This window comes from Schistocerca nitens, chromosome 9 (genome assembly GCF_023898315.1).
Source record: "Schistocerca nitens isolate TAMUIC-IGC-003100 chromosome 9, iqSchNite1.1, whole genome shotgun sequence".
In the NCBI taxonomy this organism is placed as follows: Eukaryota; Metazoa; Arthropoda; class Insecta; order Orthoptera; family Acrididae; genus Schistocerca; species Schistocerca nitens.
This window is the reverse complement of record NC_064622.1, coordinates 416,801,517-416,828,919: the sequence shown is the minus strand read 5'-3', so window position 1 is coordinate 416,828,919 and position 27,403 is coordinate 416,801,517.

Below are 27,403 nucleotides of genomic sequence, written 5' to 3'. Positions count from 1 at the left end.
CATGGCCGACGGAGTACTCGAACCTCCAACGGGGACATCCGTGCTGACCGTGACAAGACCCCTGTGATCGCGCGGATATCCCGCGCGGCTCTAAATTACAAAATGCAAGTTGTATACCAATATAACGACTGATCGTTTAGCAGAGAATATTGTTCGCTTTAGACATACATTTATATAGAGTAAACTTTTTTGAAAGCTGCTGTAAGTTTATATTAATATGCAATATCTATTCAGAGTATGTCTAACCATTACGTTGAGATAACGCATGACAGAGATGGTAATAATTAAATAACGATACGCTAGTTCTATAATGACACATAAATTCCTTTAATTCTTTTAGACTGTATTTTTCAATCATAACACAAAAATGTTTAAAGCAAAGAGATCACAGGTAGCAGCCACAATTTAGAAACCGCGCACTTTGACACATTCGACAAAGCATACAAACAATGTGGAAACAGTTATTCAAGGACCTCTTACTCACACCACTGTATAGTACTTCGCGCTCGGGCATTAGGCCACTGCAGAGGGGCAGAGCGAGTAAAAGTTGTCCAGTGCGAGAAATTCTGAAAGCTGTATTTTCCGTACTTCATAACAGCTTACTATCAGAATGATGGCCCAAATTTTCTCACGTAATCGATGTCTATGGCTGATACCTTACAAGTGTGCTTTCTTGTCCTTAAAATAAGAGATAAAATTGGTGATGTTTCCTTGTGAATCAAGTCGCACGTTCCTATGTCCCTACAGGTCTCGTGCTTATCTTTCCGCAGATAGGATTCTGTCACTCGTTTCATTCATACCTCGATAATTTCTAATTGCGATTCGACTGAAACATTCGTTTTAGTTCTCATTAATGCAGTGACTGGGTTCACATATGGGCTGCAGTGTGAGATGATTGTGCATTCTGGACTGCAGAAGACACTGCAATGGAATGCGCAGCACTATTTCATATTCCAACGCACAAAATCACTCAGTCAACCAAGACAGTCGTTGCAGGGCTCCGGTGTGGTGCCATCTCTGTCTGCCAATTGGAGCAGACTGTTACTTGCATAAGATATGGCTCTCGTCCCATACTGTCGCTACAATTTCACAGTGCTAGTTGCTGAAATATCGTTACTCTGTCTCTTTTTGTACATCAGCGTCACCAAATACGCTTCCCCTCCCCCCTTAGAGCGGGTGAGGACAGAGTTCATCCTGTTACTCGAAGATAGAGTAGGCAACACTACAGACTATCCTGCATCTACCTGCAAAGACTTATACGCTGCATATCTGTATTAAAAGATTGTCGGCTATACAGGTCGTAGCTTGCATAAGTGCAGGTATTTCTACTGGCGACTGCAGCCTAATAATTATAGCTATTACAAGTATTATGTTTTTGGGTTGGATAGTACCTCGATGTATGCACTGTACAAGCAACCCATCAATGCTTGTTTTCCCTTGGGCAGCAGGGCAGTTGTTGAAGTATGAACGCAGGGACGCCAGGCGGTCAGTCTCTACTGACAGTTGTGGTCTAAAAATTGGTTCAAATGGATCTGAGCACTATGGGACTTAACTGCTGAGGTCATCAGTCCCCTACAACTTAGAACTACCTAAACGTAACTAACCTAAAGATATCACACGCATCCACGCCCGAGGCAGGATTCGAACCTGCGACCGTAGCGGTCGCGCATTTCCAGACTGAAGCGCCTAGAACCGCTCCGCCACAACAGCCGGCAGTTGTAGTCTACTCAGAGATGCAGTTACAGCCGTACACAAAACATCATGTCATTAAGTCTGCGACGCATATGTGTCAAGTCTGTTCGACGCAGTTTAAAAACAAACAACATGCTGATGTCTGTACACATTAAGACTCCACATATTAAAAAATCTCCACTTATACTCATTACTTTTTGCATCTACGAAATTAGAGATACTGCCCGATAGTATTATTTGGATCAATATTATTCAAGTTCGGAATGTCCCTTGTGAAGTTCGAGCTCTGTATACAAAGTAACTTAACAATGTATAAAACAACTACACAAAGTTTCCCATATGTATCACGAAGTCATGCTGCGTAATCACACTATGTAAGATAATTACTCGCCAAAAAGAGTAACCAATAGTCAATACAAAACGGGTTTGCCCTTGCCACGCGGGAATGCCTTCACTGGCCCAGGACAACATTTCCATGCCCGCAAAATTCAACGTGTGGCACAATTAAACGACTTACAAAATAAATGAGTCCAGGAGCATATTACCTAAAAATTCAGATCTGCATGTGTTATCACAAAATCAAATAGGGGTAATACAGGAGTAGGTTTAATAATGAATAGGAAAATAGGAATGCGGGTAAGCTACTACAAACAACATAGTGAACGCATTATTGTGGTCAAGATAGATACGAAGCCCACGCCTACCGCAATAGTCCAAGTTTATATGCCAAATAGCTCCACAGATGAGGAAGAGATTGATGAAATGTATGATGAGATAAAAGAAGTTATTCAGATAGTGAAGGGAGACGAATATTTAATAGTCATGGATGACTGGAAATCGACAGTAGGAAAAGGAAGAGAAGGAAACGTAGTAGGTGAATATGGAATGGGAGTAAGGAATGAAAGAGGAAGCCGCCTGGTAGAATTCTCCACAGAGCATAACTTAATCATAGCTAATACTTGGTTCAAGAATCATGAAAGAAAGACGTATACATGGAAGAACCCTGGAGATCCTAGAAGGTTTCAGATAGATTATATAATGGTAAGACAGAGATTCAGGAACCAGGTTTTAAATTGTAAGACATTTCCGGGGCAGATATGGACTCTGACAACAATCTATTGGTTATGAACTGTAGATTAAAACGGAAGAATCTGCAAAAAGGTGTGAATTTGAGGAGGTAGGACCTGGATAAACTGAAAGAACCAGAGGTTGTAGAGAGTTTCAGGGAGAGTATTAGGGAAAGAAATACAGTAGAAGAAGACTGGGTAGCTTTGAGAGATGAAATAGTTAAGGCAGCAGAGGATCACGTAGGCAAAAAGGCGAGAGCTAATAGAAATCCTTGGGTAACAGAAGAGATATTGAATTTAATTGATGAAAGGAGAAGCTACAAAAATGCACTACATGCAGCAGGCAAAAAGGAATACAAATGTCTCAAAAATGAGATCGACAGGAAGTGCAAAACGCCTAAGCAGGGAGTTAGATAGACACTGCCTACAGGAAAATTAAAAAGACCTTTGGAGAAAAGAGAACCACTTGCATGAATATCAAGAGCTCAGATGGAAACCCAGTTCTAAGCAAAGAAGGGAAAGCAGAAATCTCAAAGGAGTATATAGAGGGTCTATACGAGGGCGAAGTTCTTAAGGACAATATTATGGAAATGGAAGAGGGTGTAGATGAAGATGAAATGGGAGATATGATACTACGTGAAGAGTTTGACAGAGCACTGGAAGACCTGAGTCGAAACAAGGCCCCGGGAGTAGACAACATTCCATTAGAACTACTGACAGCCTTTGGAGCTCAATCATCTAGTGAGCACGATGAATGAGACAGGCGAAATACCTTCAGACTTCAAGAAGAATACAATAATTCCAACCCCGAAGAAATCAGGTGTTAACAAATGTGATAATTACCGAACTATCAGAAATGTTAGAACACGTGAGGCAATACTGACCCTACGACTTATCTTAGAAGATAGGTTAAGAAAAGGCAAACCTACGTTTCTAGCATGTGTAAACTTAGAGAAAGCTTTTGACAATATTGACTGGAATACTCTCTTTCAAATTCTGAAGGTGGCAGGAGTAAAATACAGGGGGCGAAAGGATATTTACAATTTGTACAGAAACCAGAAGGCAGTTATAAGAGTCGAGGGACATGAAAGGAAGCAGTGGTTGGGAAGGGAGTGAGGCAGGGTTGTAGCCTATCCCCGATGTTATTCAGTCTGTATACTGAGCAAGCAGTAAAGGAAACAAAAGAAAAATTCGAAGTAGGAATTAAAACCATTGGAGAAGAAATGAACACTTTGAGGTTCGCCGATGACATTCTAATTCTGTCAGAGACAGCAAAGGACCTGGAAGAGCAGTTGAACGGAATGGACAGTGTCTTTAAAGGAAGATATATGATGAACATCAACAAAAGCAAAACGAGGATAATGGAATGTAGTTGAATTAAATCGGGTGATGCTGCAGGAATTAGATTAGGAAATGAGACGCTTAAAGTAGTAAATGAGTTTTGCTATTTGGGGAGCAAAATAGCTGATGATGGTCGAAGTAGAGACGATATAAAGTGTAGACTGGCAATAGCAAGGAAAAGCGTTCCTGAAGAAGAGAAATTTGTTATTATCGATTTAAGTGTCAGGAAGTCGTTTCTGAAAGTATTTGTATGGAGTGTAGCCATGTATGAAAGTGAAACGTGGACGATAAATAGTTTAGACAAGAAGAAAGTAGAAGCTTTCGAAATGTGGTGCTACAGAAGAATGCTGAACATTAGATGGGTAGATCACATAACTAATGAGGAGGTATTGAATAGAATTGGAGAGACGAGATATTTGTGGCACAACTTGACTAGAAGAAGGGATCGGTTGGTAGGGCATATTCTGAGGCATCAAGGGATCACCAATTTGGTACTGGAGGGCAACGTGGAGGGTAAAAATCGTAGAGGGACACCAAGAGACGAATACACTAAGCAGATTCAGAAGGATGTAGGTTGCAGAAAGTACTGGGAGATGAAGAAGCTTGCACAGGATAGAGTAGCATGGAGAGCTGCATCAAACCAGTCTCTGGACTGAAGACCACAACAACAACAACAACAACAACAACATGTGGTACTGTCGCTTTATTAAACAATGTCCAAAATGAGACGCTAAATGCCAGGCCCACTTACACACACAATTATATGTGAGACACGTAATGTGCAAACTTCTCAGTAGTAGGACATAATCCACCTCTTACATTCAGCCGACTCTAACTCCGTTCCACTATCTCTATGCCTGCAACGGCCTTCAGTATGGAGCATCATAATTCGCTCTACCACCCAACCAATGAAGAAGCTCGTCAGGGAGTTTTAGGCTAATTCATTTATAACTGCAGATCATCAGATTGCTGTGTTGCCACAATCCGCTACAATAGAGAATCAAAATAGACATCTGCATTCCTCTTTTCGCACATTCCATGGGGAAGTCCTATCTTAGGTAATTGTTAGCTGGTATTCCACAATGATCAATTTAACCTTAGGAAAAACATCTACGAATCGATTCGTCTTACTATCGCAATATCCTTTCACCCAGAAGAGGTTAGTCTCCTGTTGATGAACATGGACAAATATTAGCATTTCCTGCATCAGTCCTTCAGCAGATAAATAACTACTCTGAAATCTGATAATATGATGTTGGCTTATCACCTTTCGATAAGCATATTGGAGACACTGTTAGATGGAAATCAGCGGTGCTGTGAAGATAGCGTCGACCCAGAGACTGCCTACACTACACTTATACATAGTCTTTTGGAGTATTGCTCTGTAGCGAGGGATTCGCATTAGATAGGATAGACAGGGATCTGTTCAAAGAAGGGCAGCTCATTTTGTTCTATCGTGAATTGTATTCCAGAGGAACTGGGTTTGTTTTTTGACAAGAATTCTGTCACTGCATTTTATTTTCCTCTCCTTTCTCAACATAAGGATGTTGTGGATGTGCTCTGAACATGCACCATTATTTTATAAAATGTTTCAAATAGTTGTACTTATTGGGCGCATCCTATTGGTGAAGGACGTTCCTGCAGTGCAACCTGCTGTAGTTCCAGCTAGGAAATCACCATGCCAGCAACAGCACTTGTTAGAGATCGCACTTCTTCTGTCTATGAACCTACATGGGGCGTTCAATAAGCACTTGGACATATCGTGCGCCACGAGGGAGCCTACTCCGTCTTCAGTCGCCCATCTGACGTCTGATAATTCCAGCACATACTGCCGTCACTGTGAATCAAATTGGTTTGGCCAGACCACCGAACAGGTGCACCTCACACTGAAATCTATCATGATTTCAAGGCTCTGATTAGGAGGTTTCCCACTTACTGATAATCAGAACGCCAGGCCATGTAGTTTGCATATTTTCATGGGCGCATCAGATCACACAGCTGTCACAAGACACCGCTCCACTCACACAGCACATCATTTCTGCTGCTGCCTGAATCTAGTCGAAAGGGTAAAGTATTGATGCACCAGCATAGGGTTGTTAAATGACACTCACAGCTTCCTGTTGTCAAGTGAGCCGTAGTTTGTGATATATTTTATTGTAGTTGACTCCATTTGAATAGAGGTGGGGCTCACAGCGGACTCATGTAAACGAAGTCAGACTGAATTCTAAAATGGATTAATTCAGGGGAGTATTAGTATAGCTTAAACTTCAATGTAAGTTTTGCCTGTCAAACACTATTCATTAACTGATTTGTGTTTGTCCTTTTTTTTTTTTGCCGGCTGGTGTGGCCGTGCAGTTCTAGGCGCTTCAGTCTGGAACCGCGTGACCGCTATGGTCGCAGGTTCGAATCCTGCCTCGTGCATGGACGTGTGTGATGTCCTTAAGTTAGTTAGGTTTAAGTAGTTCTAAGTTATAGGGGACTGATGACCACAGAAGTTAAGTCCCATAGTGCTCAGAGCCATTTGAACCATTTTTTGTTTGTCCTTTTTATGTAACATTTATCAGCTGGTTCTCCAGGAGGTTGCAGTTACTAAATGTTTAACAAAACTGGTCATTATTTTGCAAACTTAAATACGCCACTGTTCTCATTCATACTCCCTCTATTATTCACTTCTTATATTATATTGTGGTGGTGTACGGTTACACAAGCAATTTAAGGATCAGTCTTATTAAATTAGTTAATTTGATTATTAATCTGAATTGTGAAAGTGATTACTGGCATAGGGCAACAAATGTGCCTTCAGTAAATTTAGTAATTCATACATAAAAATTAAGAGTGCAGTACTTAATTGGAAGGTTAGTGACAAGACTATATTTTTCTTTATGTAAAGATAATAACATTTAGCTTCACTCAGAAACACATACATACTCTAAATATATAATTTAAATCAAGTGACACTTTGCTATTGGCGACCCTGCCAGGAGCTCATATCATGGCACTTTTGTGAGGTAGTTAGTGCGTTATCTTGTGGAATAGGCATGTCATTTTCTCTTTTTCAAAGTGAAATTATGGTGTCCCTTGAACATATAGAAATTTGTAGTATGTTGCAGTCATTCTATTTCAGTATATGTATTGTCTTCATCATTTCTCTCTTTATTTACACTCCTGGAAATTGAAATAAGAACACCGTGAATTCATTGTCCCTGGAAGGGGAAACTTTATTGACACATTCCTGGGGTCAGATACATCACATGATCACACTGACAGAACCACAGGCACATAGACACAGGCAACAGAGCATGCACAATGTCGGCACTAGTACAGTGTATATCCACCTTTCGCAGCAATGCAGGCTGCTATTCTCCCATGGAGACGATCGTAGAGATGCTGGATGTAGTCCTGTGGAACGGCTTGCCATGCCATTTCCACCTGGCGCCTCAGTTGGACCAGCGTTCGTGCTGGACGTGCAGACCGCGTGAGACGACGCTTCATCCAGTCCCAAACATGCTCAATGGGGGACAGATCCGGAGATCTTGCTGGCCAGGGTAGTTGACTTACACCTTCTAGAGCACGTTGGGTGGCACGGGATACATGCGGACGTGCATTGTCCTGTTGGAACAGCAAGTTCCCTTGCCGGTCTAGGAATGGTAGAACGATGGGTTCGATGACGGTTTGGATGTACTGTGCACTATTCAGTGTCCCCTCGACGATCACCAGTGGTGTACGGCCAGTGTAGGAGATCGCTCCCCACACCATGATGCCGGGTGTTGGCCCTGTGTCCTGATTGTGGCGCTCGCCTGCACGGCGCCAAACACGCATACGACCATCATTGGCACCAAGGCCGAAGCGACTCTCATCGCTGAAGACGACACGTCTCCATTCGTCCCTCCATTCACGCCTGTCGCGACACAACTGGAGGCGGGCTGCACGATGTTGGGGCGTGAGCGGAAGACGGCCTAACGGTGTGCGGGACCGTAGCCCAGCTTCATCGAGACGGTTGCGAATGGTCCTCGCCGATACCCCAGAAGCAACAGTGTCCCTAATTTGCTGGGAAGTGGCGGTGTGGTCCCCTACGGCACTGCGTAGGATCCTACGGTCTTGGCGTGCATCCGTGCGTCGCTGCGGTCCGGTCCCAGGTCGACGGGCACGTGCACCTTCCGCCGACCACTGGCGACAACATCGATGTACTGTGGAGACCTCACGCCCCACGTGTTGAGCAATTCGGCGGTACGTCCACCCGGCCTCCCGCATGCCCACTATACGCCCTCGCTCAAAGTCCATCAACTGCACATACGGTTCACGTCCACGCTGTCGCGGCATGCTACCAATGTTAAAGACTGCGATGGAGCTCCGTATGCCACGGCAAACTGGATGACACTGACGGCGGCGGTGCACAAATGCTGCGCAGCTAGCGCCATTCGACGGCCAACACCGCGGTTCCTGGTGTGTCCGCTGTGCCGTGCGTGTGATCATTGCTTGTACAGCCCTCTCGCAGTGTCCGGAGCAAGTATGGTGGGTCTGACACACCGGTGTCAATGTGTTCTTTTTTCCATTTCCAGGAGTGTATTTTTGTTTCTCATTGTGTCTCAAGCTGTCGAAGATAAGTGACTGTAGGTTGATACAAGATGACCTAGACAAAATTTCTAGTTGGTGTGGCTGTTAATGTAGAAAAATGTAGGTTAATGTGGATGATTAGGAAAAACAAACCCACAATGTTTGGCTACAGCATTAGTAGTGACCTACTTCACACAGTTACGTCGTTTAAGTATTTGGGCGTAATGATGCGAAGCAATATGAAATGGAATGAGCATCTGAGGATTGTGGTATGGAAGATGAATGGTCGACTTATGTTTATTGCAAGAATTTTAGGAAATAGTAGTTCATCTGTAAAGGAGACAGCATATATGACGCTAGTGTGACCTATTCTTGAGTACTGCTCTAGTGTTTGGGATCTGCACTGGGTCAGACTGAAAGAAAACATCGAAGAAATTCAGAGGCGAGCTGCTGGATTTGTTACCAGTAGGTTCGAATAGCATGAAACTCTTATTGTTATGCTTCAGAAGCTGAATTGGGAATCCCTGGAGGGAAGAAGACATTAATTTCGCTGAACACTACTGAGAAAGTTTACAGAAACTGACTGCAGAACGATCCTACTGCCGCCACCATACATTTCGCGTAGCTAGCACGAAGATAAGATACTATAAATTACGGCTCATACGGAAGCAGTCTTTTATCTCTCACACTCTCACTCTATCTGCGAGTGGAATAGGAAAGGAAACTACTAGTTGTGGTGCAGGGTACTCTCAGCCACGCACCGTATGGTGGCTTGCAGTGTATGTATGTAGATGTAAATGTAGATGTAGACGTAGATGTTTTGAAACTTCCTGGCCGATTAAAACTGTGTGCCAGAATGAGACCTCGAAGACAGGACCTTTGCCTTTCGCGGGCAAGTGCTCTACTAACTGAGCTACAAAAGCATGACTGACTCCCCGTCCTCACAGCTTTAATTCCACCAGTACCTCGTCTCCTACCTTCCAAACTCCACAGAAGCTCTGCTGCGAACCTTGCAGAACTAGCATTCCTGGAAGAAAGGATATTGTGGAGACATGGCTTAGCCACAGCCTGTGAAACAAATTTGACTATGGGGACGTGTACGAAATTTTAAATTAGGTTTTGTTTTATGGGTTTAGGCATAATTGTGTGCATTATTTATACAAAGATCAGAGTAGAGTTGTGGCGCGTGACATGTTAGAATCGGACACTTGCGGAAGTAGCAATCGATTTTAATGCTTACGAAAAACAAAACTCGTGTGCGTAGTGAGAAAGACAGCGTACTAACGTTGTCAAAAATAGAACACAAGTAAGCCATTGAGGCAGAGAAAGACAGAACGGCAGAAGAAGTTCATTTAAATCAGTCTGCAAACATGGCGGAAATGTCAAAAGCGGAATACTCCAATGATGAGGGTTCAGTTCACTCAGCAAATGAAATGGATTCCGATGCAGCGGGTCTTGTAAGTTCCGTAAATACGGAAAGAGTTACAGTCAGGGATGTAGTGGACTGACAAGGCAGCCAGTCCACAGTGAAGTAGCCGAAAGGGCACGCGTCAACTCACGCCGTCTGGCATTAAGTCTGGAACAGGATTCGTATTGAATGTGATAAAGAAAAGAACGTAGCTACTAGAACACTTAACTTTTATATCGTCCTTTGGTATACAGCATTCTTGATGATACAAGTGAGACTATCTTGAGATACACGCAATGGTACAAATGGCGCCTTGCTAGGTCGTAGCCATTAACTTAGCTGAAGGCTATTCTAACTGTCTCTCGGCAAAGGAGAGAGACTTCGTCAGTGTAGTCGCTAGCAACGTCGTCGTACAACTGGGGCGAGTGCTAGTACGTCTCTCGAGACCTGCCTTGTGGTGGCGCTCGGTCTGCGATCCTGACAGTGGCGACACGAGGGTCCGACATGTACTAATGGACCGCGGCCGATTTAAGCTACCACCTAGCAAGTGTGGTGTCTGGCGGTGACACCACAAGGGAAAGTAACGATCCGATTCCGCGATCAAGTTGTCATAGAGCAGCTGAATCGCGTGCGCCTAATTTTGGGTACGTTAATGAAAGTGCGCAATTAGAATCGATCGTTCGCGTCCCGATACTGAATCATGGAGTGATTTTGATCATGCCACCGATGCCGATGGGGGTATCTTGCGAGATGGACATGGGTTGTCCACGGCAGATGCATGTCGACGTCTCTTTCTTTTTTTTTTTTTTTTTTTCGTGCTGTGGTGCGGCTAGGGTTATCGCCATTCGAGCTAGTTGTTCCTATTGAGGGTTTTCGAGTGTGGATACACTAATGCATAATCACTTATGGTTCGATATTTTTCGCCGGTGGTATCGTTTCGTCTGTGGTAATCGTTTATGGATTATCGATAGTAGTGTAATGATGTTTGCCTTGTGATAATTCGATTACGGATCGCCAGCGGCGCGTCATTGGCGAAGTTTTGTATTACGTGGCGGGTCATAGTAGTATGTTTTATGATGAATAGGAAAGAAACGGTGAATGGGATCAGACAAAAACGGAAGATATCCTTAAGCGCTGCAAATGACAGAAAAACAGGTATTTTATTTCTTTGCAGCAGCTGTTATTTGGTGATGTCTGTACATTGATTTTTGAGAGTTGGCTCTGAGCACTATGGGACTTAACATCTATGGTCATCAGTCCCCTAGAACTTAGAACTACTTAAACCTAACTAACCTAAGGACAGCACACAACACCCAGCCATCACGAGGCAGAGAAAATCCCTGACCCCGCCGGGAATCGAACCCGGGAACCCGGCCGTGGGAAGCGAGAACACTACCGCACGACCACGAGATGCGGGCGATTTTTGAGAGTTGCTGGTCAGAAGGAAAGATGAATTCGTGCCGGAGTCTGGTCTAATAGCAGAGAAAGGAGTGTACAGAAGGCAGTGAGCCGTGTTCGATCCAGATTCTGCGCCAGACAGCGGATGAGGGTTACCATCCAATAGGTTGACACTCGATAGAAGTATTAGCGTAAAGTAGAAAGTTTTGGAGGTAGCAGAACTTGCTAATGGGTAGAATATAATTAGAAGTAAGTGTCACATGGTGTGAGAGTGCTTGGAGTATAAATGTGTAGCCCATTGGTATGTACACTATGAGTGGTGTTGGGAAACTAACAAAACACTGACATACATTATATCAGCACGTGTTTACCACTAGCAAATGGTTAGTTTATGTCTTTTAGATAAGCGATTAATTATCGATATTTATTAAAATCAGAAAATATCTGTAAATGTTCCCTTTTTGTTTTAAGGGACCTTAGTAGTAACAGCGATTAAATAAAAGAAAGCAGTAAGGCACGCTACAATTCCTTGCATTAATCATGTTGTAAAGTTTTAACCACAAACAATTCACATTTTTTGTTATGATTTTAGAAGTGTGTGTTGTTGCAAACATTCATTGTAAAAGCACAGCAGTAATATATGCGCTAAGGATTGTGCAGAAAACTATGGCATTGAAAATGGCGAGTGAGAAGTAGACCCACGCCCAGCTGCATTTAGAGGGATGCCGCATGGCTTGGTGCTGGGTAGCTGGCAAATATTGCAACGTGGCTGGCAGGGGTGGCAGGACATAGCGCGACATTGCACACAGCTGCTGACGTGATGTCACAGCATGGCAGCCACCCCAGACAATTGACGAGCTGACATGACGTCACCACATGGCCACACCGGCAGCTGCCAGCCACAGGAGACCTGTCCCCCCCCCCTCCCCCTCCGCCACCGACGCCACCACCAGGTGACATGAAAGGCAGATGGCTAACACTGTGACACTGGGGCAGCTCAGAGGAATCAGAGTCCTGCTCGTCCCTTTCACTCATGCCAATGGAGATTGAAAGGAATTCCAGGTGCTGCAGCTGAAAGCATCAGTGGGGGTGCCTCATCTGCAGCCAGCAGGTAATGGAGGCTCTACCCCAACGTTGTGCTTGGGGCCACCTCTATTTGACAAAAGTTTCTTGGCGGACTGGACCTGAATGTAAAACTGACTACAACAAGAAACCAGGGCCTAGAGAGCACTGGACCAAGCAATTTATATCTCCATACCATCGCCAAAACACATCTACTGGTGGAGGACTGTCTTCAACAAGAGCGATAGTTTGTCAACTGCTGCCCACCTCTGTTCTGTCAATAGTCCAGATGCCTACCTATTGCCGCTGTAGACAGCTACTTCCACAGATACTGCTGCCACCACCGATGATGTTCAGTAAGGAGGTAACCCTTCACGTAGCACCAACTCATCCCCTACAGCTGCCACGTCCAACCTGTTACACATCTCATGAGTGTAGCGTGGCGTTGATTCATGTGACTAATGTGAACTTCATATCTGTACTCCCTAAAGATCCTTGAGATGGGAACAAGAGGAGACTTAAAATATGTTTGTGTTTTAATTCTTACTTGTGTGCCTAGGTGTGTTTATTTTATTAGGTTAAATGTAATTTTCACTTTTCTTTGTTACTGTGTTTTTTCATTCTTTCTTACTATGTTTTTTCATGAGGGTCAATACCATTTTCAGATGTGTACTGAGGTACAATGTCACTCTCATTTAAAATGTAAGATTGACAAAAGATCACAAACTACATATACACTAATGTTCATACCACTTTTAGAAATTGGCTCATGTTTTTATTTTTTCATTGTCATTTGTGTAAGGTCTCACTATGTTTCACATAACATTTAAATGTTGCTCATTTCGTGTTAACTCCATTTACTTTATTGTACGAAAGGAATACAAAGACACATTACTATGAAATAATGTTACCAGGTGACACACATCACAAGAACACACATTTGACTTGCCTAGATTTGCTGGATACTTGGATAGAATATGTCATGTTTTTTGTCTCTTGAGAAACTGAATTACTGTGAATGCTTGGGCAGGAGTAAAAAAATCTCTGAGGCAGAGAATGCTGAATTCTCTACGATATTGCATTGTGGTTAGGGAAAACATTCAACTATGACCTCATTTTCAGTTGAAGGGGTTACGTAAACGTCTGCATCACCTTTTAACAATTTAATAATTGTGTTTAGCGTCAAGGTCTACAGAAACAATTCTGACACCCAAAATACAAAACTTTTGCAGGTATGCAGCAGTGAGTGTGTATATGACCCCTGGTTGAAAGAGGTCAAGGCAGGATATGGTATTTTTTGATTTCTTGGATGGCAAAGCTGTCATGATCCGGCATGTCATTCTCGAAGACCCGATTAGAGTGTCATAATTTCTTCTGCTATGTGTCACACTAACCTCTTTATGGAAGTGTGACACTCCTCACTCAGAAATTCAGTAATGGGAAGGCAGTGACAGGTGGCACGCCACTCTTTCACTTTAATATTGTCGGTCACATTACTATCCATATTTTAGGTCATGATCTCGGTGTTCCCCAGCTCTACATATCATATGTGTGATTTATGACTTTTTTTACGTGTAGCACACGATTTGAAGATTACTGCAAAGATAATATTTTTCTGTGTGTAAAGATAGAAACATTAGCTCCGTTCAGACATGTCTTTGCAATTAGAGCATACGACGGCTTGCAATTGGTTGTATTCAGGATTCCAGTACACCGTATTATTCCCCACTTGTTTGGCTACAAAACCCTAGTTGTCAACATAATCTCCGTTCAATGCGACGACCTTACGCCCTACTCCTGCGAGGGCCCACATGCCCGCGTGGTATCATTCTACTAGTCGATGTAGGAGCCAATATCTTGCTGCGCCAGTAACCACTTCGTCATAAAAAAAAATTTGGTTCAAATGGCTCTGAGCACTATGGGACTTAACATCTATGGTCATCAGTCCCCTAGGACTTAGAGCTACTTAAACCTAACTAACCTAAGGACATCACATAACACCCAGTCATCACGAGGCAGAGAAAATCGTTGACCCCGCCGGGAATCGAACCTGGGAACCCGGGCGCGGGAAGTGAGAACGCTACCGCACGACCACGAGCTGCGGACGCGTCATCATCCACGTATTGCTTCCCCAGAGTGCAGCCTCCATTAGGCCAAAAAGATGGAAGTCGGAAGGTGCGAGATCCGGGTGGTAGAGTGGATCGAATAAGGTTTTGTGAGCTCCTCTCGAGCGTGCAGCCTTGCGCATTTTTGCGGCGACGAACACGCTGATGTCGTTTCTTTAGTTTCCTGAGGGTAGCACAATGCAACGCAGGGTTGATTGTTACACAATTAGGGAGGACAGCAAAGAGAACAACTCCTTAAGAGTCCTAGAAGTCAATGACTTTATCGGCTGAGACTTCGGCTTTTGAAATTCGTATGATACGTAGTGTGGCGCCACTCCATGTTCTGCCGTTACGTTTCCGTATCGAAGAGATGGACCCATGTTTTATCACCTGTGACGATGTTCGACATAAACTTGCCACGATCAGCATCATAACGCGCAAACAATTTCGCACAGAGGTTCCTTCATTGCTCTTCATAATATTCTGTTAGGGGGCGAGGAACCCAGTGGATGAGTTTGTATGCACTGTCAGCAGATACGCCCAGTTGTGCAGAAAGGTGTTTAGATTGTGATCCGTCTATCACCTCGAGTGAAAGAGTCCGCTTGTTCCAACACTGCAGCGGCCGACTGGCAGGCGAGAGTTCGGCAGGTTTGCACGACCTTGTTGCGAAGATGACAGACGCCTCGTCCATCGACCATGTGCTTTTGTTCACTGCCAGGTCTCCGTAGACATTTCGCAAGCGACTACGAATGTCTGCATTGCTCTAGTTATGGGTCAAAAGAATGACAGCTCTCTGTCTGGAACGTATCTCCATTACAGGCGCCACTTTGAAGGTTACGTATAACGCCGCTACCTATAGGAACGTCATGAGCGTAGGTTCTGAAGCGGGAATATTTCACAATGTCCCACAACAATTCTGCATTCTTTTCAACTGAAATATGCTGAGAAGAAAGACTTATTGAAGGTCAATTGTAGAACCTGGGTGGCGTGTGCCGGCATGTGGCTACACATCCCACCGGCAGTAATGATCCTCTCTCGGACCAGAGTAGTCGATCCCCAACAACTGGGGAGCTGGAAAACAACAACAGAGGCAGATTTCACCACAACGCCCTCCACAGAGCCTCAGAAACAGGCAGAAAATGCCTGCAGATTGGGAAGCGATGGAGTGGCATGTCAAACGTGGCAGACAAGAATTGGTGATAGTGTTGTTTATAATCTGTTTCAAGTATTTGTAGTGTATGCCAATGACAGATTGAAAGAAAACCAGTTTAGAAGATAGATAGATGAGCTACTGGTAGATTTAAAACTGTGAGGAAACGTCGTGAGCTGTGCTTGAGTAGCTCAGTCGGTAGAGCACTTGCCCAGCATAGGCAAAGGGGCCGAGTCGAGTCCCGTTCAGGCACGCAGTTTTAATCTGGCAGGAAGTTTCAAGTTGTAAGGCAATATTGTGGTATCGTTAGCTATAGCAGTAGACGCGGTTTTTAACAATAGTCCATTCTGCAGGTAGTGAATACAGTTACAGCGATGGAAAATGGTATTGCTTTTCGGTCCGGTAGTGTATCTTATCTTATTAGTTGGGATGCTTAGGAACTAAAAATTGCTATTGACAATAACAAAAAAATGGCTCTGAGCACTATGGGACTTAACTTTTGAGGTCATCAGTCCCCTAGAACTTAGAACTACTTAAACCTATCTAACCTAAGGACATCACACACATCCATGCCCGAGGCAGGATTCGAACCTGCGACCGTAGCGGTCGCGCGGTTCCAGACTGTAGCGCCTAGAACCGCTCGGCCACCCTGGCCGGCTGACAATAACAATTTGCGTAAGAATGAATACAGCATGTTTCTAAATTGTGGGTCACAGGGTACAAAATAATTAACAAATACAATTAGTAACAATTTTCAGATTTGCTATCAGCAGCGAACAGTAGGCAATGTTGAATCTTACTGGTAACAAATGGTAGACTGTTTACTTGATTGCCATGTACTATTAGCTATAGACATCATAGCGTTGTCTGAAAGAAATATCCTCAGCAGTGTAAGAGAAATATTATGGCTTCATGCGCACTTCATTCTTAAAGGCCACTTTTCTGTGTTCGTTCGACGTACTTCCAAGCCTCGTTACTCCAAAATACGACTCCATCATCATAAACAATGTTCCATCGTCTTCGGTGTGATTTAAATGAATATGAGACGGTATCGGGTGACTTAATAACATTTATTTTATTATTAATCTCTCAAATCTTGTTTATTATTTGATTTAGGTGAGCCCATTGAGGACTGACAAGTGACTGTGAAAAATGAATGATATATTGCGTTGGGCAGCTGTGAGCGATTAACTCTGGAGAAAGATCGCTTTCACTTAAAATATCTCCTTCCTCGTGTGACTTTTAGTTCTGGAACATAAATATTACACCATTTAAATGTCAGCCGGAAGAAGGAAAAGTCACTCTTCCATCTCTTGCTGCCCCTGGAAAACAACATATTGCCGTGGAATATGAGCTAGACTTTAAACCATTATTCAATTGAATTCATTGATAAAGACAAATTTGCGTTCGACATATGGCGGCGACCACCATTCTTCACACACAGCCGTCAGCTGTTACATATATAAAGCAGTATGTGTATGTGCATGAGTAGGATTTACAGTGTTGCAACAATGATATACAGCACTTGGGGGAACCATTGTTTTCCGGATCTATGTTTCTTAGGATTACTTCCTTGTTTTATTATCCTCTGCTCGCCCCCTTTCATTTATATCTGTATAACTCAAACGCAAATTATTTCGGATGATGCAGCGCTATAGTTAGGTTTATTTGCTTAAGTTATTCTGACGACTATGGAATGTATATGGAAGCCTGATTTTCGAACGACTTTATAACGGTCAGGCGCCGACATCAGTGCATATGCGAATACTGCTGTACAGGAATAATCATTAAATAAAATTAAAGAGTTGTTTTCTGTATGGTTTTAACCTTCGAAACATATCTAGAGTATCAAGTCAGTTCCCGGTAAATACTCATTCTAGAAACTGATGTGCTGTGACCTCAGTTCTCCAGCATTCGCTGCACTGGAACTGAAACTAAATTTTGTACATCTTACATAAGTTATTTACTTTCTTTGTTGCGAGTAACATGTGAGAACTTCTGGTGGGAGATCTGTTGCACTAAGACAATATTTTACTGCTTATTTCGAGTTCTATTAGGTCGTCCAACACATCCAGAACGCACGCGAGCTATCATCCAGTCATCAAGTCTAACGGGAATTCCACGGCAGTTTGTTCTTTCGCAGCCGCAGCAAAACGTTAAAGAGCCCCCTGAGTTTACGTTGTTCTATTTGACGCGCCACTCTCGTAAATTTTGCCTCGCCGCTCAAATCGACGGAGCCCGCGTTTCCTCGTCTCTAAGAGTTACGTTTCGCGTTTGTCCGCGCTTCGTGTTCAGCAGAGTCCTTATCTTTCCTGCTTTTCCGCTTTTCAGATTTGTGCATTCCCAGAAGCGCGCAACTTTCATTTGCACGGTAATATTTCAAATGCTTACATTTTGACACACGACGCGCACATAGCAGCCATTACCGCAACGAGGCGCTGGCCGCCAGGAATTAACAACGGGATGTCTGTTCTCGACACGCCAGTGCCTATGATCAAAGAAGCAACAGAAAACCACTGACAACGCATTAATCGAGTGTAGTCCTGCAGAATCTGCAGTCTCTGGTCTTACTCTTCGTGTAAATTGTTTCTTCTGGAAACGTTCTCACTGCGTTATTCGAACATCGTATCCTCCTTATTACTGTTACCTTATCGATGTAGCAAACCTATACCATGGGATTTCATTATTATTATCGTATTGCTTTTTAGCTTTTTCCCGATATCTCTGTGTATGTGACGGAATGTGTTTATTGGTATTCATTTCGGAAAACGAATCTTTTTAATACATCGATACTAATGTAATTTTGAAGAAACTGTTGTATTACTGTATTGATTAGTGTAACACCTCTGAAGGCTTCGAAACATATAACCTTGATCACAGTTTTCTCCCCATTACTGGCATTATGTTACTGTTTTCTCTACCAAGTACTCTGAATTATCTCCATCAAAGCGCATTGGTAAAGACTATCTCAATGGATTAAAATTGTTCAAGTGGCTCTGAGCGCTACGGGACTTAACTTCTGAGGTCATCAGTCCCCTAGACCTTAGAACTACTTAAACCTAACTAACCTAAGGACATCACACACATCCATTCCCGAGGAAGGATTCGAACCTGCGACCGTAGCGGTCGTGCGGTTCCAGACTGTGGTGCCTAGAACCGCTCGGCCATACCGGTCGGCTCTCAATGGATTACCTTAAACGAGAAGAAACAAGGATTGGTGGAAGGTATTAAAGAGCCATTTCATCTACATACAAACTTTGAGTACAGTTAGCGGTTTACGCTTTTTTATAACTCATTATTTTGCTTCACGGAACGAAAGGAACACGGTTTTCTTCTTTTGTTGGTGGATGGGTGTGCTAACTTACTTGGCTACCTTCCTTCTGAAGACGTTTCACAGGGTTAACAACGCACCGGACGTCGAACAACTTCCAATTCGTCCACAACACAGAGTATATAGCAATGTACGAGGGTTATTGGAAAAGTAAGGAACAATCGGTTGCGAAATGGAAAACACAGTGAAAATCCGATGAGTTTTGCATAGGTGTGTTGGGCAGTGTCTCTAGTATACCTGTCGATCGCGTTATGTTGTTCTTTTTAGTTCTAAGCACACAGGGAGCACATAAAGATACTACAACAATAGTGTCACCCGCCAAGTACGAGGGTCTGGTGAGAAGTTTCGCCTGAAACAATGCAGCCAACATTACATAACTGTCGTGCGCTTTCGTCTTCAAGCGCAGCTCGTGGTCGTGCGGTAGCGTTCTCGCTTCCCGCGCCCGGGTTCCCGGGTTCGATTCCCGGCGGGGTCAGGGATTTTCTCTGCCTCGTGATGGCTGGGTGTTGTGTGATGTCCTTAGGTTAGTTAGGTTTAAGTAGTTCTAAGTTCTAGGGGACTGATGACCATAGATGTTAAGTCCCATAGTGCTCAGAGCCATTCGTCTTCAAGACAATTCTCAGCCGCATTCTGCTGGGGTAATGAAGATGGTCCTGCATCGTCTTCAGTTGGAATGTTTAATTACCCACATACAGCCCGTAATTGTCTCCATCTGAGTTTCATCTCTGCTCACATGAACCGCTGGCTATGAAGACAACATTTTGGCACAGACAACGAGCTGTAGGCCAGTGTAGAGAATTGGCGGAAAAAGCTGGTGGCTGCCTTCTATAACGAGGGTAATGGAAAGTTGGTACAACGCTACGACAGACGTCTAAGTCGGTGCGGCGACTATGGAGATAAGTAGCTGGAAGTTGTAGCGAACTGTTGCAAATAAAACAGTTGTCATTTTCACTGTGGCTTCCATTTCGCGACCTATCGTTCCTTACTTTCTGAATAGCCCTCGTACTATATCCACCCCGTCACCTCCGATAACGCCACAACTCACACCAGCACACGACTGACACGGTGACCTCGGCAAGTGTGCTTACGTCGGCATTGTGCCCCTGGGGGCGCGGAAAGGAAACACAGGCTTGCCAGTTAACAAAAGATGCACTGACATAACTATACTATCCATCCCTCGCGATCGTATCGGCCATTTTCATTATCATACGTAACGTCAGAATTGGTCTCCCTTTCCTGAAGCCAAACAAATCGTCGTCACACAGGCTCCCAATGTTTTATTATCCCCCATTGTTCTGTATCCTAGTCCTCATATTGTATCCCTGAGATGTCAAGCTGAATGGGCAAGGTCAGGGCCGCCACTTGAGCTGCCAAGCTGAAAGGGGCGCCAGGAACGCTACAACTGGAAGATATCTATACAGGACGTCTGACCATTACTAATGTTCGCTTGGAGAAACAAGCTGAGAGGGGTGCCCAAGTGAAAGATTTGTGTACAATGTATATCAGAACTGACACTGTCAAATTGTTAGAGGAAAAATGTAAGGGAGGAAGGGGGAGGGAGTGTGCTCCAAGAGTAAGTCAGCCATGGAAATAGTTATCACATGTACCTCTGGCACTGTGTTGACGACATTCTACTTAAACTCAAATAGTATGTAACCTCTTGATTTCCTCTTACTACGATGCCTGCAGAAATTTAGAAGTAATTTTATCTCCTCTGCCGTTTTTCACCGTAAGTCTTTCAAATATCAAGCTTCGACAGTTACTTTTAGTTTACTGTATGTGTTGTGGATTGGCATGAGAGCCAACCCACTAATGGTATAGGAACCCGAAAGGCACGCGTTTTAGCTCACGCTGGCTGGCGTGAGGTCTGGAACAGGACAAGGAAGTTAAACTAGAAAAAAAGGATGTAGCTGGTGGAATACTTAACTTTAATCCATTAATGTTGAACGTAGCTCTTGTCTGTACATTATTTACAATATCAATAGTAACTGAACATGGCGCCTTGCTACGTCGTAGCAAATGACGTAGCTGAAGGCTATGCTAACTATCGTCTCTGCAAATGCGAGCGTATTTTGTCAGTGAACCATCGCTAGCAAAGTCGGCTGTACAACTGGGGCGAGTGCTAGGAAGTCTCTCTAGACCTGCCGTGTGGCGGCGCTCGGTCTGCAATCACTAATAGTGGCGACACGCGGGTCCGACGTATACTAACGGACCGCGGCCGATTTAAAGGCTACCAACTAGCAAGTGTGGTGTCTGGCGGTGACACCACAGTATGCCGGCGACCACTTCTTTCTACCTTCGTCGACTGTGCGGCTGGTCCCGGCGGAGGTTCGAGTCCTCCCTCGGGCATGGGTGTGTGTGTTTGTCCTTAGGATAATATAGGTTAAGTAGTATGTAAGCATAGCGACAGATAACCTTAGCAGTCAAGTCCCATGAGATTTCACACACATTTGAACATTTTTGAACCAGCTTCGTAAAATTTTGCAACAGTTATTTAGCTTTAATTTCTTTGCAGTTGTCAGCCTTTTATTCCTTCCCCTCCTATACGAGGTGCGGCTAGAAAAAAAGCGGACTGATGTTGGAAAAAACATTTATTTACAATTATTTACAATTTCATGTTATCTCCTTCAATGTACTCTCCTCCTCGGTCTCTACACCGCTCCATACGAATTTTCCACTGTTTACAGCAATGCTGCAGATCATTTTCAGTAAGTCCATACATTATTTCCGTCGCTTTTTCTTTTACTGCTTCAACAGTCTCAAATCTAGTTCCTTTCAAAGCTGACTTGACTTTAGGGCAAAGAAAAAAGTCACAGGAGTCCAAATCAGGTGAGTAGGGTGGATGATCTAAGATGGGAATGTTGTGTTTTGCCAAAAACGTCTTCACTGACAACGCACTGTGAGCTGGGGCATTGTCTTGGTGAAGGATCCATGACTTTTTTCTCCACAAATCGTTCCGTTTTCTCCGTACTCGCTCACGTAGGGTAGCCAGGACGCTAATGTAGTAATGCTGATTCACTGTTTGTCCCTCTGGTACCCAATCAATGTGCACAATCCCTTTGATGTCAAAAAAAACAATCATCATTGCCTTGAATTTCGATTTTGACATTCGTGCTTTTTTTTTTTTTTTTTGTCGTGGAGAACCAGGAGTTTTCCAATGCATCGATTGGCGTTTAGTTTCGGGATCGTAAGTAAAAAACCACGATTCATCGCAAGTAAGAAGGTGGGATCACTTTCAATGTTTTCCAGGATGTCAGAACAAATCATTCTTCGGCGTTCCTTCTGTTCAATTGTGAGACACTTTGGAACCATTTCTGAACACACTTTGTTCATGTTGAAACTTTCATGAAGAATCTGCCTAACACTTTCCTTGTCAACTCCTGTTAGCTCAGACACTGCTCTGATTGTTAAACGGCCATCTTGTCGAACAAGTTTACCGATTTTTTCAATGTTTGCATCAGTTTTTGCTGACAATGGTCTGCCAGTGCGAGTGTCATCACTGGTGTCTTCGCGGTCATCTTTAAATCGTTTAAACCACTCAAACACTTGTGTTCGCGATAAACAATCATCGCCGTACACTTGTTGTAACATTACAAACGTTTCACTTTCCTAGTTTGAAACAAAATTTGATGTTAACACGCTGTTCTTTCTGTACTCTCAACATTTTCCGACGCACAGACAAAACGTCAACTACTTAAAACAGACGCCACGGGCAGACTGAGTGCAGGAGGCAGATGAAACTCGAGCAGTAGGCGGAGCGAGAGTCACGTGACAGGCCACGCGACTTTCAGCCTTATTGCATTCGTTTTATTGTTTCACCAGTACTAGTCCGGTTTTTTTCTAGCCACACCTCGTACATATATGCAGTATATGTGGTTGGGAAAGGAAAAGAAAGTTTGATCCCCATATACTCCTGTATCTGAACATGTGTTCTAACAGCTTCACCGTCACCAGGACGTTAAACTGTTATTTTCATTACGAACAATAACATTCATGGCCCTGAAATATAGGTATTTACAACATTCCACGTGGATTTGACAGTGGCTGTTGGAGACAGTCTATTCCGAAAGGATCGAGATCGGGTAGACGCTCCCGCCTAAACGATGTATCCTGATAATCCTCGACAATTTTACGTCATTTTTTTTCTTCCTCCGTTTCTTTTCTGTGTGTTGTAGTAATTATTTGTTTCTAACTTAGTACAGTAAATTCATATTTAGGAATCACCTGACTAAAGAGCGTGATCTATTCCTCTCGAATAGTACCAAGGTGTCGACCTAACTAGCTTTTAGAGACTTGTGGGCGAATCTGCACCATAAATGTCAATATGCTACTGCGTGAGATAAATAGTAGATAGATCAGGAGTATATTTCAGAATTTTCCGACAAAATTTGGTGATCGTAAACTTCATGTCACCAAATTGTTATGCCGGTCGTGTATTTGAGATGTCTATAAGGATAGTGACGAGGAAACAAATGAAAAGGACATTGGAAGAATTTCTGAAGTTACAGTGCTGCTGGCGGCTATTGCACGCTTTACGCTCCGGGAATTTGTTAACCCTTCCTGTGGCCTCCAGGTTATTAGATTCTGAAATTATGAAGACCAGGTATAAATTAATAGCGTATTTATTCGAGGTTATTATTGATCTGCAATAAACACAAGGTAGAAGCAGTTCCTATGTGCCACCAACTTGAATGAAATGATTATTAACTGTTGCCACAGCATTTCACATTTAGCTTCACGCACTTGAAAGGACCAAAATGCATGATACACTCACTCACTTTGCTGTGAAGGCGCCCACAAGAACGCCACGCTTTCAACATAATAATTTACAATTATTCTAACAAATGCTTTCATACACAGAGAAGGCCAAAATACTGAATTCGGTATTCCGAATCTGTTTCACCGTGGATGATCGTAACACGTCCCTCCTTTGAGTCATCGTACGAACGTCGAAATGGCAGAAATTGAGATAACCGAGCGCGGAACAGAAGAACAACTACTATCGCCTAGTAGTGGAAAGGCGTCAGGACCAGATGAGATACCTACAAGATTCTATAAATACAATGAGAAAAAACTCTTCTACAAGCAATTTATTGTATATCGCTAGAGCAACGAAGGGTACCTGCGACAGGAAAAAGCGCAGGTCATCCCTGTTTTCTAGAATAGCCATACGACAGATGTACATAATTATAGGTGGCTGGCTCTGAGCACTATGGGACTCAACTGCTGTGGTCATAAGTCCCCTATAACTTAGAACTACTTAAACCTAACTAACCTATCACACACATCCATGCCCGAGGCAGGATTCGAACCTGCGACCGTAGCGGTCGTGCGGTTCCAGACTGTAGCGCCTTCAACCGCTCGGCCACTCCGGCCGGCTAATTATAGGTCTGTATCGTTGACGTCAGTGTGTTGTAGAATAGTGTAACATGATTTATGCTCAAGTATTATTATGTTTCTATATAAAAATTAATACGGATACCACAAACAGAGATTCTGCGAAACACAGATAGCTCTATTCCTCCATAGGACCCATAGCATTCAGGTAAATCCCGATACCTTGTCTTCGGGAAAGCGTTTGACACAGTTTCGCACTGCCGGTAAGTGAAAAAAAAAAAATTACCGGCTTAGCGAGTATCGGACCAGACCTGTGACTGGATTCAAGACTTCCTTACAGATATCGCTCAACACGTCGGCCTTAACGGAACAAAATCGATGTAAAGGAATTGTGATAGGACCATTACTATGCATATAACCGATCTAGCAGAAAGCGTCGAAAGCCCTTCAAGACTGTTCGCAGATGATTTGGTTTTCTATAAGAAAGTAGCGGTACCAGAAGACGGTATCGATTTGCAGAATCACGTGCAGAGCATTGATGAATGGTGCAGCTTCTGGCAGCTAACGCTCAATGTAAATAAATTTAACATGTTGCGCATACGTAGGAAAAGAAATCCATTACTGTACAACCACACTATTGATGAAAAAATGATGTAAACAGTATCTACCGTAAAGTCTCTAGGAGTAACTATTCACAACGACCTTAAGTGGAATCACAGATTCACAGGACAGATGTTAAGGTAATTTATCTTGTCCGCGAAAGAAGTGGCTTATAATGCGCTTTTCGGTCGGTTCTGGAGTTTTGATCATAAAAACGGGATCCTTACCAAGTATAATTGATAGAAGACAGAGAGAAGATCCAACGAAGAGCGACGCGTTTCGTCACGGGATCGTTTAGTTGTAGCGAAATAATTACAGAGATGCTCAACTAACTCCAGTGAGACACGTTACAAAAGAGACATTGTGCAACGCAGAGAGGTTTACTGGTGAAATTTCGGAAGAACACTTTCCAGGGAGAGGCGTACAGCATATTACTCCCTCCCATATACTTCTCACGAAATGATGACGACGTTTAAATTCGATAAATTAGAGCTCATACAGAGGATTACCGCCAGTAATTCCTCCCAAACACCATTCTCGAGTGGAACAAGGAAGGGGTGAGGGTGGGAGGGGGGTGACTTCGGGAAGGGAAATCAGTTGTTAGTGCTATCAGAATTATCCTCCGCCACAAACAGTGGCTTATGGAGTGAGATGTAGACGTAGATACAAGTGCATTATGGAACAGCGGAAGCACTGAAATATCGCAAGGGTGTAGTTTGCTACTAGCGCATTTTAGCATTTGTGCTGAGAGATGAATACACAAAGCTTTATAAAAAGTAAGTAACATAACAGGAAAAGAAAAGGTAAAGACTATTAATTGTGCAAATGACTAATGAAAGTTGGCTGAAACAGTAAGGAAATTCAGTTAACGAAGGAGAGAATTGTAAAAGTGGGAAAGGATTATTGAGTGAATATGAAGGCAGAAAGGAGCAAAGTAAAGATTCAATTAAATCATCATTGAAAGTAAAAACTTTGGAACGAGCAAACCCGTTAAGGTATTTAGGAAGTTTAGTAACAGAAAGTAGTAGTTGTGTGGAAGAAATAAAATACAGGTTATCTCTGAGTAACATAGGTACAGAAAATATGAAAGGCTCTTTTATTTTTAAAAAAATCCGAGGTAATTAACAAACATTGATTTAGAGTGTATGGCAGCGAATCATTGACAGTAAATCAAGGAGGAAGAATAATTGGATAGTTCCGAAACGTGGTAGTGAAGAAAAAAGATACAAGTAAAATATACTGACAGAATTACGAATGGAGAAATGTGAGAATGAAAGAGAATTGAAAACTAGTGGAAATGAAAACATTTTAGTCGGGACGTATACTGCGAACAAATGACCTGCAGCAGAGCATTCCCGGAGGAAAGACTGCAGGGAAAAATAGAGACTTGCTTGTAATATTAAAGGACGTTAATAGTAGCTCAACTTTTAGCAGATTGAAGAACAAGCACAGGGCAGACGAAAGTCGTAACAGAGGTGTACCGAGGAAGACAACTGGAAGAAGACATGTCTTCCTCTGTGGGTGTGGATTCGAATAGGTTCAAATGGTTCAAATGGCTCTGAGCACTATGGGACTTATCATCTGAGGTCATCAGTCCCCTAGAACTTAGAACTACTTAAACCTAACTAACCTAAGGACAGCACACACATCCATTCCCGAGGCAGGATTCGAACCTGCGACCGTGGCGGTCACGCAGTTCCAGACTGTAGCGCCTAGAACCGCACGGCCACACCGGCCGGCGATTCGAATAGACTACCTCTTGCGTCATTAACAACGGACACACAAGCGATTTACAAATCCGTAAGTCTCAAAATGTGACCAATCCCTAGAGACAGCATTTCAGGCGTATCTGAAAGCGATTCTCCGTAATTGTAGTACTTAGCTTCCACGAGTGCTCCTAACACCAAAACAACCGTTGGTTTTCCCCCACAGCCGCCTTCGTTTGTCCGAAACTTCTACAGCTTCTTTGTCCACGACTAGACGCTACAGTACACACTCGCCATTTTCCGTGGCAGTAAATACAACGTGCAGCAGACTTCACTGTGCGGGCATTAAATGAAATCTACCTTCTCCGAAGAGCTTCCACTCGCATCCCTTTGTTCAGTTCACTCGTTTCCTTACAGTGCCGTCGCGAGTGGCGCACACTGTAAGCATCTGGCGGTACTTTCTTGTACTGACGATGTACAGGTTTTACTTAAACTGAAATGTGAACGAAAATGAGTCCAAAGTAAAATAGTTCATACAACCAGAACGTGGGCAGGAAGATAGTGGTATAGAACACCCGATTGAGAAAAAGATGCAAATAGAACCTGGTTTTGAGTTCGTTGCAGTACTTCATACAGAGATAATACGAATTAA